The sequence below is a fragment of the Lacerta agilis genome, chromosome 4 (assembly GCF_009819535.1).
Source record: "Lacerta agilis isolate rLacAgi1 chromosome 4, rLacAgi1.pri, whole genome shotgun sequence".
NCBI classification, from domain to species: Eukaryota; Metazoa; Chordata; class Lepidosauria; order Squamata; family Lacertidae; genus Lacerta; species Lacerta agilis.
Genome location: NC_046315.1, coordinates 64352929 through 64365025, shown reverse-complemented (window position 1 = coordinate 64365025; position 12097 = coordinate 64352929). Strand labels below are relative to the sequence as shown.

The window sequence follows — 12097 nt, the reverse complement described above, 5'->3', positions numbered from 1 at the left end:
CAATTTGCTCATAACAGCAGGGAACACACCGCAACTGTACTTTGCCATTTCCCAAATGATGAAAAGAGCCACCTGCTGGGTGCAAATACTCCCATTCTTTCTGTGCCTGGAGAAAGAGAATAAATTGAAAATAGGACATGAACAGCTGGAAAAGAACCAGAAAACAAAGCACACTTTTATTTTTAAGGCCACAGGAGCACAGTTTAAAGCACCTTCCAAAATTAAACTGCACGCACATGGAGTTTTTTTAAATAAATAAATGGAAGAATCATTTTCTCTTTTTTCCCCCCATGTTTGTTTTTGCAGTTCCTAATACTTGATTTGGGGCCTTGTCTTTAAAACATGAATGCTGTTGCAAAGCATCCATTTCTGCAGGTGACCCCTGTGTTACAGATTCTGTCTATACTTCTTAATGCAGGCATGGGGACCTGAGACCCAAAGGTCTAATGTGACACTCCTGGCTTCTCAGTCTTGCCCACAGAACTCTCCTCAGACCACACACCCTTCCATGCCACGCACCTCTCAAGTTCTACATTGCACTCCTTTTGAGTGTTTTTGCCTGGCTAGAATATATTGTTATAAGTTGGGGGCGCCCCCCCCCTTGTTGTTGGCATCCGTCTGTCTTGGGAGACAATGGAGGAGTGCGCCTTTGTGGATGAAGTCAAACTGTTGGAAGGTTAAAACAAAATAAAAAATAAAAAAATTCTTCCAGTATCACCTTAGAAACCAACTAAGTTTTTTCTTGGTATGAGCTTTCGTGTGCATGCACTGAAACAGAAGTCACCAGACCCTTATATATAGTGAGAGAGTGAGGAGGGGTATTACTCAGAAGGGTGGTGGGAATGGATGATTGGCTGATGGGTGTGGAAAACCTGTTGACGACTGTTAACGACTGCAATTAGTCTAAAGGAAAAAGCAAGGGGTGAGATGGCTAAAGATAGCTTTGTCATGTATAATGAGATTAAGAATCCAATGTCTTTGTTCAGACCAGGTCTCTCCATGGTTTTAAGTTTGGTAACGAGTTGCAATTCAGCCACTTCTCTTTCCAGTCTATTTCTGAAATTCCTTTGTATTAAGACAGCTACTTTGAGATCTTGTATAGAATGTCCTGGGAGATTGAAGTGTTCTCCTACTGGTTTCTCTGTCTTGTGATTCCTGATATCAGATTTATGTCCATTTATCCTTTGGCGTAGGGTTTGGCCTGTTTGTCCAATATAGAGAGCTGAAGGGCACTGTTGGCATTTGATTGCATACACAATGTTAGAAGATGGGCAATTAAATAGTCCTGAGATGGTATGTTTGATGTTGTTGGGGCCAGTAATGGTGTTGTCCGGGTTTATGTGGCAGCAAAGTTGGCATCTGGGTTTATTGCAGGCTCTGGTACCAGTGTCCATGTTGAGTCCTGTTGTTGTATTATTGTGGGTGAGGAGTTGTTTAAGATTGGGTGGCTGTCTGTAGGCGATGAAAGGTTGGAAGGTTGCATCGCCTACTGTGGCTGTACCCACCAATATGGGAGAGATGTTTCATTGCAGTTGGGGCAGATGAAGGTGTCTGGTTGTGCACCATGGTGTTTCTCTCTGTGCTCCTCCCAGCAGTCCTTTCTCCTCTGGTCACAGCTATGGATGCACAACCTGTCTGTTTCCAGTGCCCCCCCCCATTAAATCCAAGAAATTAATAAATGGCGGGATTTTGATTATTCAGAATATGAATGGAAAATACATGCTACAAAACTGTGCCAGACAAGGAATCTTGTGCTGGCTTTTTTTAACCAGCCTGGCTAGTTAAGAGCAAAGACGTTAACAGATCAAGCTGCTGATTGCTGGTCTTTAGTGCATCAAAGGAAGGGTCTCAGGTCTGTGAAAGATGGGTTGCCAAGGTGATGGCGAGGGAGGAGGCTGTGCTCGCAGGAAAAATATTCTAAAAACCTAACCTTGTGATAGGAGATGGATGGAGAGGAGTTGCTTAGGTGAGAGGTGTGCTGCGAAGAGAAAGGAGAACAAAGACAGAATCGTTTTGGCAGGCTAGCTGAAGGGAAGCTAGGAGGGATGCCTTGGATTCAAGCACTGCACTGCTGTGGGGAACAAGCCACCACTGAGATGGCCACACTGTAAGATCTGGACTCCCTCCCTCCAAATTCAGGTGTAAATATGTGAATAAAACAAAGGAACACAGGCTCCTGGAACCCCCTGGAATCTTGCTACCACTCTGTAGATTGGTGGTGGTGTCCAGCCTGTGTAACAGTATCTTGGAACTCTGACAATGCTTCTTGTTTGCCTAGATGGGGAGGATAGAAAGGGAGGTGTGAGCAAATTAAAATGTGTTGCTCTGCCCACTTTTGCTTCTGGCTCCTCCCACCTCTGGTATGTGGACCCTGGAAGGCTGCCTAGAATGAAATGTGACCCTTAGGCTGAAAAGGACCCCTCACTTAATGGATTGAGCCAGGATGCCATGGGAGCCTCGTTTCTCAGACTCTCCAGCAGCAATGGAGGACTGCTGTGACATTCCAGGTGACCCCTTACAAGGCCCTGGGCATCATATGTTACTGGGTAAGTTTCCTAGAGTGTCCACTGAGTTCAGGCTTCCCCTAATTCCGTCCATAATAAACTGCTTCCACCACCTATGAAGGCCTCTCTAATGCTTTCATGGAGAATGCTTCGAAAAAGCTATACCTTTTTCTGAAAAGCTGCAGAGAAAAGCAATGGGGAAGCTATGCTGATTACAAGATGAGCCTGGGGAAGTCTTCCATAACTCATGCTGAGTTTCTTTTTTAAACCTCTCCCTCTTCTTCTTTTTTACTTCCTTTCTTCCTTTCTACCCCATTCCTATGAAAATCACTTCCCTCTAGCATCTCTGCTCTTCCTTAATTTTTTTTTACAAAAGGTTACAAAAAGTGGTAAATGTTTCTAAATTAGATGTATAGAAAAACAAAGTTGGCTTGCGGGTCGGTTCACCTGGTGGAAAAGGAATGGACAAAGTGTTTGGGAATGCTTCCTCCCAAGGTGAGGGGTGTGACCTAGCTAAGCCTGACAGGACAGCTTACTCTGTGGTCTTAACCTCTTCATGCATTAATTAGAGTTAAACATGTTGGTTATATGAGACTGATTTATCCCACGGGTGCGTTCAGGATGATAAACTAGTGTTTCTCACAAGGATGGCTGGAAGCTGGCCACATTCTTTTGGTAGGTTCTGCTGTTTCCCAATACACTGTTGCTCAGCTGTCTTAATAGAATGGACCCATTTACTAGAATGAGTCGCACATTCATTTTTAATGCTCTGCCTTCCTTGGTGGCAACAGTGTTACCTCCTGGTGCTCTGCAATCTTCATCTGCCACAAGAACTGCTAATTAAGAATGGAAAGTGCAGCCCATGTTTCATAGAGATATACTAAACTGCAAGGATATTGCAGATTATAAGCATGTTCGTTTTTATTAAAAACAAAGAAACAAACCCGAACACACTTGGATTTGCTAGCTTACAATGGAATGTTTTGCTTTCTCCAGGCTTATTGTCCTTTCATCTGTAATGGCCCGTACTTGTAGTGATGCTCTTTGGTGAAAATCTCCTTAGAGTTTGCCCTAAACTCCACTTGGTCATTTTTAACAGGTGGTTTCCCACAAGGAGAGCTTCAGCCCTGTAGGTTATATAGTCAACTTCCTAATTTAGCAAAGAGACAGTAAGAGCTTGTAAGGCTGACAGCATCTGGCCTAAAGAAGGTTCTTTTTTGCTTGGTTCATTTGATGAGTAGGTGACAGCCAGCCAGCCAAGCTTCTCTCTTTGCTATGCTACACCACTGCAGGAGAGGCTGTACTCAGCTGGCAAGCAGATAATCTTTTTATTAGCGAATGTTTTGATGACAAAGCAAAGTACAGGCACTGAAGCAGAACAGACCGTTCCTGTTGAAACTGGGTGCATGAAGAGGGAGTTTTAACAAGTAATCGTGAGGACTAGCATATAGCAAGGCATGAGAGTCCTTTCCAGAGAAGGTTGGAGTCCAGTTAAGGACTGCCAAAGGGCCATGAGAGTGTCTTGCCCTGAAGCAATACTTGTCTGGAGCTTGGGGCTTGGCGAATGAATGCTAATAGTTCAACAATTTATTCCATGGCTAGAAAATGAAATGGACAAATGGCAGACCTCCGAGCTGAGGATGTTGCAATCTAGGTGTCTATGAAAGACACCTAGATTCCAGTTTGAGTTGGACTGAGACATGGAAAGCTAAATTAGGGCTCTGTGAACTTTTTAGGGTGTTGGCTGTGGGAACAGCAGGCATTGGTTGTCTGTTAGCAGGTTTAAGCTGTTCCTCCATCTATGCTAAGACTGTGTATTTGTAAATAAGCACAACTACAAAATGCTCTGAAGCCTTCAGTGGCCTTTCAAAGGAAACCACTCCTGGGTCAAGTGGAACTTTTCAACTCTTGGAGAAGTGGGGCGAGTTTAACAGTACTATTACTTATTAACGGTGGGCATTAGTGTCATATCTGAGAGCAGTAGATAAAACTCTTCCACCCAAAAAAAAAAAGCACTGTTACAATATTAAACTGGGACCTTGCTCTCAAGATTGCATGCCAAGGTTAAAAAGACCCCCACATACCTGTACAGGCTGGAATGAAGCAGATTGTGGTGCTGTGCTATTATTCATTGCTAGGCTGGAAGTAGGCTTATCTCTTCAGAGTCCTTGGTAGGGATGTCACCTTTTATCGGTGTCCTGCTTTTACAAATGAGTTAGATCAGGCAGCTTGGAAAAGGGAGTGTGATTACGCAGCAGCTGCTGTGTCTCTTCAGCATGGCAAAACCAATCCAGATTGGTGCTGTTTACATGTAGGCAAGCCAACGCAACACAGAGGTTAATGAATTATTGAGCACTTCTCTTAAATTGGCTGGGGCATAATTAACTTCACTCTTTAAAGTGCTGGGTCCAGGAGGGAAGCTCACAATGTGCAGGGAAAAGGGGGGGGAGAATGCCATTTTTCACAACACTATGTGGCAGATTGAGAAGCAGGGGAGGAGTGGGAAAACAAAGATAAATTGAGTGAGATAACCTCGTTGTAGACACACTTGAAGACTAACTGCAGGTAGGGAAGGATGGAAGTAAGGAAAACTAAAAGCTACCATCTTCATTCATCTCCCACTCTCACACACAAACACACCCCAGCTGGGTCCCATATTTCAACCTGTTTACTTTGCTACAGGAAATTCAATGGGTGCCATTTTGTCTGATCCCATCTGTAATGTTCTTCCCTTTCCATTTGCATAGTCTAGTTCTGTGTCCATTCTTGGTCACTCTACAGCAGTGATGGCCAAACTTGGCCCTCCAGCTGTTTTGGGACTACAATTCCCATCATCCCTGACCACTGGTCCTGTTAGCTAGGGATGATGGGAGTTATAGTCCCAAAACAGTTCTAGAGTGACCAAGGGAAGCTTGGGAACTAGCTTTTCTGTAGAAGCTGCTTAACAACTACCTAATGGGTGAAATTGATCCTGCTACTGTCTGTCTCATAACCTGCCTCACTGGGTTGTTGTGATGATAAAGGGGAGGGAATGGACCACAGAGGACTTCAGAGGAAAAGAATGGCCCAGTGAAATAGTGAACTCAGAAAAGTCTATCTGAATTGATCCTCAGCCTTAAGAAAGCTTTTGGCACCTGATCACTACACCAACACCAGGCATTAAAAAAAAAAAAAATTCCTTCCAGTAGCACCTTAGAGACCAACTAAGTTTGTTCTTGGTATGAGCTTTTTTCAGGTATCTGAAGAAGTGTGCATGCACACGAAAGCTCATACCAAGAACAAACTTAGCTGGTCTCTAAGGTGCTACTGGAAGGAATTTTTTTTATTTTTTATTTTGTTTCAACTATGGCAGACCAACACGGCTACCTACCTGTAACTGAATCAGGCATTAAAACAGCATGTCTGTTTGTTACATTACTTTAGAATGATAAGGTGAGATAGGTTCTTAAAGCAAACAAAGTGGCTGACCCTATTAAAAATAGTAACTAATTTCAGTACAGAAACAGGTGAAAAACAAAACAAGCAACAAATAACAAAAAACAAACACAAAATAGCAGATAAGATGCCACATGTAATTAGTAATTATTTATGTAGTACATATTTACTGCCCCCTCCTCTTTCTAGGCAAGATTATCCTCTTAGTTCGAAAACATCGAAGAAACAAATCTGCTGAAAAAAATCACTGAAGCATGTTCAGAGATTTCTGACTCCGTCTCCATTACACACACACACACACACACACACTGTTATTTGTGCTGCAACTTTCCTTATAACTGTGTGGTGATAATGAGTAATGTAACCCTATGGCCAGGGAGAAGGGAGCACTTTTATGCCTTTGAGGTGAGCCATCTTTACCGACCCAGAAAACGATGCCTAGGTTACTTGCTGCAAACAAAAGATGTGCAAGCTGATAGAAAGAAGAGGGTTGTGGTGGTTTTTCTATAGCTAGATGAAATGCCACTACCCAAAGCTCTTGTTCTATTGTTGGCCGATGCTGGCAATTCTTCTCCGTGCTGCTTGTCTTTTGTGTTTGTCCTTTGATCTCCACCAAGTCTCTTGTGGCTCTTGCTGTTTAGTCTTGATGCACACAGCACACAAATCATTTGCTTGCTTCATTTTCTTGGGGTTTTTTTTTGTTTTGTTTTGTTTTGCTCCTTTGTGACAGTTGGCATTCATATTTTCTTCCCGTATGGTATTTGCTGTTTCTCTCATGTATTATCCTGGCGGAGTTTGCAGATGGTGAGCCCACATGAGGGCTGTCTCTTTAGTCGCTTCCAAAGCTTAGTCTCTACAACCAGAGATGGTGGAGCTTTATTGCCCAATGGCTGCTGGTCAACCCTTGGGGGGGGGGGGGTAACATGCCAATGATGGATGTGGTCATCCTACATTTATTATTATTATTATTATTATTATTATTATTATTATTTCCCATCCTTTTTGCCTGATGTGATTCAAGGCAGCTTGCATACACACACACACACACACACACTCCTCAGCTGATTCAATCTGGTTCGCTTGCATGCTTACCTTTCAGCCTTGTGCAGTGGTGTAGTGTGGGCTGCCAGTGCCCGGGGCCACACAGAGGGTGGGTGGGAAGGAGGGAAGTGGATAGAGTAGCTTATGCATGCTCATTCAACTATCTAACTGCATCACCCAGGACATTGCAACCGCACAGATGAGAAAAGAAGAGTCATTCCATTGCCCGGAGAGGTCTTTTCCTAGTTCGCATGGAGAAGCCGTTTTCAATGGAGCCCAGCGATGGCAGCACACAGCTGAATTGAGGCAGCACTAGGTGTTGAAATTTTGTGCCACCTTACAATATTGCACCCAGGGCAACCGCCCCTGTGGCACACCCCCCCCCCCACCCATGCTACACCACTAGTCTTGTGGACTGCTCTTTTGTGATTGACTTCATACCTTGGCATTACTTCCAGGTCTATGTTTTTAATGGGAAGCAACTTTGAAATTTCTTGCGATGAGCCAATATTCGTCCAATCACTGTTGACTGACAAGGAGGCATTACAAAGTGTGCCTATCTAGTGGCCTCCACTTTGAGCTGGTTGCTTCCTAATGTTAAGGTAGTGGACCAGGGACTCATTATATAGTCCATGGTAAATGCCTAAATGATTTTTTCCTTGGCTGTTGCTCATTTAAATGTGCAATTTTTTCTTCCCTTAAAAGAAAAACCTCTTCACTTTTTTATAATCTGCTCCAAAATCTCCCCGACTCCCCCTCTCTCCCTGGCATTAGCTGATCCACTCTGATATAGCTGCAGAGTTTATTTGCAGGCAGAAATAGGGAAGCCCCTCTACCTGTCTTTGGCATGAATGAACAGGCATGCCTGGACAGCTCTAAGATAGATATCTGGCTGCTAAGGAGAGCTTCATGTTTAAATTGATGAGCCAGGTTGATGAGCAGTTCATGTTAAATTCAGCCACTTCATCATGTCCTGTGTCTCACAGGCTTTTAACTCACACCTTCTGGAACAGTTTCAAAGTATTTCAATGAAAACAGACAGGTTATGTGTGTTGCTTGTGTGTGTGATGAGTCTGAGAGCCAATTGCTTTCCAATTTTATAAGGGTCGTGTGAAGATAAAGCATCAAAACCGATAAAAGCTACTGAAATGAGTTGAACTGAAACAGTGCTCTGTCTGTACATAAGCGTTGAAGTCTTTTCCGTACATTTATTTCAGTATATCTTTTCCTACTTGAAGCCTGCATTTCCCAGACACAGATATCAATTTAGCAATAGGAAGGACACCCACACAGCACTATCTTCCAAAGTGCTCAAAATACCCTCATTTAAATTAGCGGGAGGTGATCTGCAGACTTGAGGCAGCAGCGATCAATTGCATTGATGAGCCTTCTTCCTGCAAGATGCGTCGGTAATTGGGAGGAAAACACATGTTAGGAGTTTGCTGGAGATAAGTCTCAAAGCTGAAGCAAGTCTCACTTATCTCTTGAACATGTGTTACCACAGCAGCTCGTTTAAAACTGGCATAGAGTTTAATATTTAGAGCAGGCAAGTAAAAGGTAGATGGAATTGCAAGGGGGCGGGCAGGAATTGTTGGTACTGGACTTGTTTGCACTATTCTTACTGGGCAAGGATTCATTATTTCTCCCCATCATATTTTGGATAATTAGGACAAGACATACCATTTTGGAGGCCTTCAGGGACTTCTTAGCCAAGTGCCAGCAGGGAGGCAAGAAATGGCCTTTTCCCAAGGACCTATTTTTTTTAAATCATGTATATGTTCTTGAAAGACAGTGGACTAGCCACAAAATTTATATTTGCTCTAAATAATAATCGTAATTATAATCGTAATACCCCGCCTATCTGGCTGGGTTTCCCCATCCACTCCCATTATATTGTCTTTAAATCTGTGTACCCCAGCAAAATAATATGTTTTTAATGCTTGTGCACATGCTGCTCAAAGAAAATATCTAAGTTGCCTGTTCCCAAAATTTCTGACTCCCTGCAAGGGAAAGAAGCACCTCTTAACCTCTCTTAACCCCCTACATGCATATAATTTTAAAAAAAAATTAAGAAAGCAGGGATTGGTAGAGGAAAGGGAGCTGACACAGTCATAGGTCATGATCCGAAAGGCTGCATAGCAAGCCCTCCATGAACAATGTGGCTTCTGAGTCTCCTCCCAACAGATCCTTCATCTGCTTGACAAGCCATTTTTAAAGCTCAGAACTTTCCTCCCACACTCCTCTTTTAGCATCTCCTCAGGGCATATCTATGCTAAAGAGCCAATCTGCATATTCGGAATGAGTTTGGTGGGTAGAGTGATGTGGTAGAATTCTGGGCTGTACCACTTCTGACTGCAGGTGAGTGTGGGTGGGTGTCATGTTTTTGAATGCTTTTGGTTGGGGGAGGGGGAAAACATGCTAAACTTCTCTCCCTGGTGTAACTACTTTGCCACATTGCAATCAGTATTTTTATTTGGAAAGGTTTAGCATAAACCCACAGTGATTTCTTTTTTTCTTTTTTAACGGGAACAAGGATTCAAAAAGAATAACCCCTCTACTGAGGTGGTATAGTCTTGAATGCTCCCATGTCAGTAGGGTTGGAGGAGAAAATCAATTTGGTTTCTGTTTAAAGGCAAACCTACCTAATTCGTGTTTTCTGCAAGATTCCAGGAAGCAAAAACAGCCATCCTTCAAATTACCTGAATTTTGCAATGCAGCTCTCCAACCAAGTAACATGTACAAAAATGCGAGCACTAGAATCAAGTATGCCTAAAAATGTATACATTAGTGAAACTAACATACAAAAAAATTGCATTATGTTACGGAAAACTATTAGGCAAAATTGTATTCAGGTATGTATCAGAAGAAATTCGCACCAAGTTGCTGGTGAATTTTCATGAGGATTGTTTTAAAATTTCAAAAAATGTATGTGGAAATGCGCAGAACTGAAGATTGGAAAAATTAGAAATGGATAAAAAGCACAAGTCACAGATGTACTCATCCCTGCATGTCAGTCTTGCACCTCGTTCTGTATAATGGGTACGGCAGCTATTAAACTGGTGAAGCAGCGGTTTCTTCTCCTGGCAATGTATTTTTTTTGAGATGGATATGAACTTGTAACATAATTCTCAATATCCTTGCCAAAACTTCCATTCTCAGAATGGGGGTGGGGGCAGTAGGAGAAAACTATTACATTAGCATAACAACCCTATGGCCCATAACAACCCTATGGCCCTATTTTATTGATTTCCAAAAAATAAAATAGTGCAACCTTGAGTATACATACATAGCAGAATCCACCTACAGACAAAAATGATAGAATTCCTGATACAGAGTCAGACTAGATCGCAGCAAATGATAGAATTATAATAAAAGAGTCATTCCTAGATTTGCATGATTGTTATGGGTCAGTATAGCCCCTACAAAGGGAAGCATGGGTCTTGGGAGGGCCTGAGAATTTTAAGTCCTAATTAGTAAAGGGAAACATTTAAAACCGCACTTCCTAGCTGATCTTTATTCGCTTCACCTCTCACCACCCGCCTGGATTGTGTAAGATGTTTGGACAGGACTGTAACCCAGACATAATTGAACCATGACTACCATTATTGTGTACCATGTACCATTATTATACATGACTACCATTGTTTAGCAATGACCATCCAAGCTCCCACCAGTAAAAATAAAATAAAATAAGGCAAGCTATTTATCCTTAACTGTCAAATTAAGGTCACTTTCCAGTGCTTGCAGTGCTAACAGCGAGTTAGTCGGTAGTTTCGCCAAGACAGTGTGAGGAGGTGCTGCGAGGGTGTGTGAGGGAGCGACTCACACATAAGGAAGTCTCTCTAAATTGCTGTCGCCTCCTTCATCAGGAACTCCAGGCTGGCATGTATAAAGTAGAAGCTCATTATTTGGGGGAAAATCTGGACAAGCCAGATGAACGTCTCCTATAATAAGCTATTAGCATATTTGAGAGTTTCCAAATAAATTTAAAACACAAAACACTGACTGCTGAGAACCTGTTCTCCTATAATTAACCTTCCGACCTGGATTTGCATTGCTTCTGCATGCAACACTAAGGAACAGGAAAAGCGTCCTGGGAATGCAGCTTCGCTCTATGCTTATGCAAGTGCTATTAAAGGTTTTAAAAGGAACTCAGTTCATTGCAAATTTACCAGGGCATGTTTCCCTTGGTGAGGAAGATAAATCAAATAGCTACCTTTTCGGAAGGGGAAAAAATCCATCCAATTTATAATTTTATTTTCTTTGGGGTGCTGAGCACTTAGACCAGGCTTCCTCAACCTCGGCCCTCCAGATGTTTTTGGCCTACAACTCCCATGATCCCTAGCTAGCAGGACCAGTGATCAGGGATGATGGGAATTGTAGTCTCAAAACATCTGGAGAGCCGAGGTTGAGGAAGCCTGACTTAGATTCACAGAAGGCTTACACAGAAGCATGCAGAAGACGTATGTGGAACTACTAAAGGGATGGTATTACTCAGAGTAGGCCCACTGAAATGACAGGCTCGAACTTAGTTGTGCTCATTAATTTCAGCGAGTCCACACTGAGTAAAACTTAGCTGAATACCACACACAACAAGCAACGTTTAGTCAGGCTCCATATGAAGCAAATTACATGTGTGAAAGAGTTGTGTTGGGATGTCTAAATGTCAGATCTCAGGTCTGCAACAGAAATGAAAACCGACTTCATATTTTGTCTGTACGGGACATTGCAAAGGGGCTGTTGTTGGGAAAGAGATAGAAACCTCTGAAAGAAAGTTTCTCAGCACCCTTTACAGAATAACTGTTCTTAGGATTGGTTTTTTTTTTTTTTTTGAGGCCAGTGTTGTTTTGCATAATACTAAAACTGCTACTAATAATCAATCATCGAGAAGCTTAACACAGGGGAGTTATCTCATTTTCACAGCGACCATGTGAGGTAGGTTGGGCTGTCAGATAGTGATTGGCCCAAGGTCTCTCAATGCTTTTCATGGATACATCTCAACTGCCCGAATTAAATTGGGACATCCTGTTGGGAACCCTGTACTCTCACACGAAAGCATGACACTCAAAAACATGTGAGAGCACAGGGCCCAAACACATGTGTTTTGGGGCTCTGTA

The 12097-nt window shown here is 42.6% G+C and overlaps 1 protein-coding gene across 7 annotated transcripts in view; it reads left to right on the top strand.

Annotated features, from left to right (window-relative positions):
- Positions 1-12097, top strand: part of GLRA2 (glycine receptor alpha 2) — a 120952-nt gene that overhangs the window by 107046 nt on the left and 1809 nt on the right. The window lies entirely within an intron of this gene.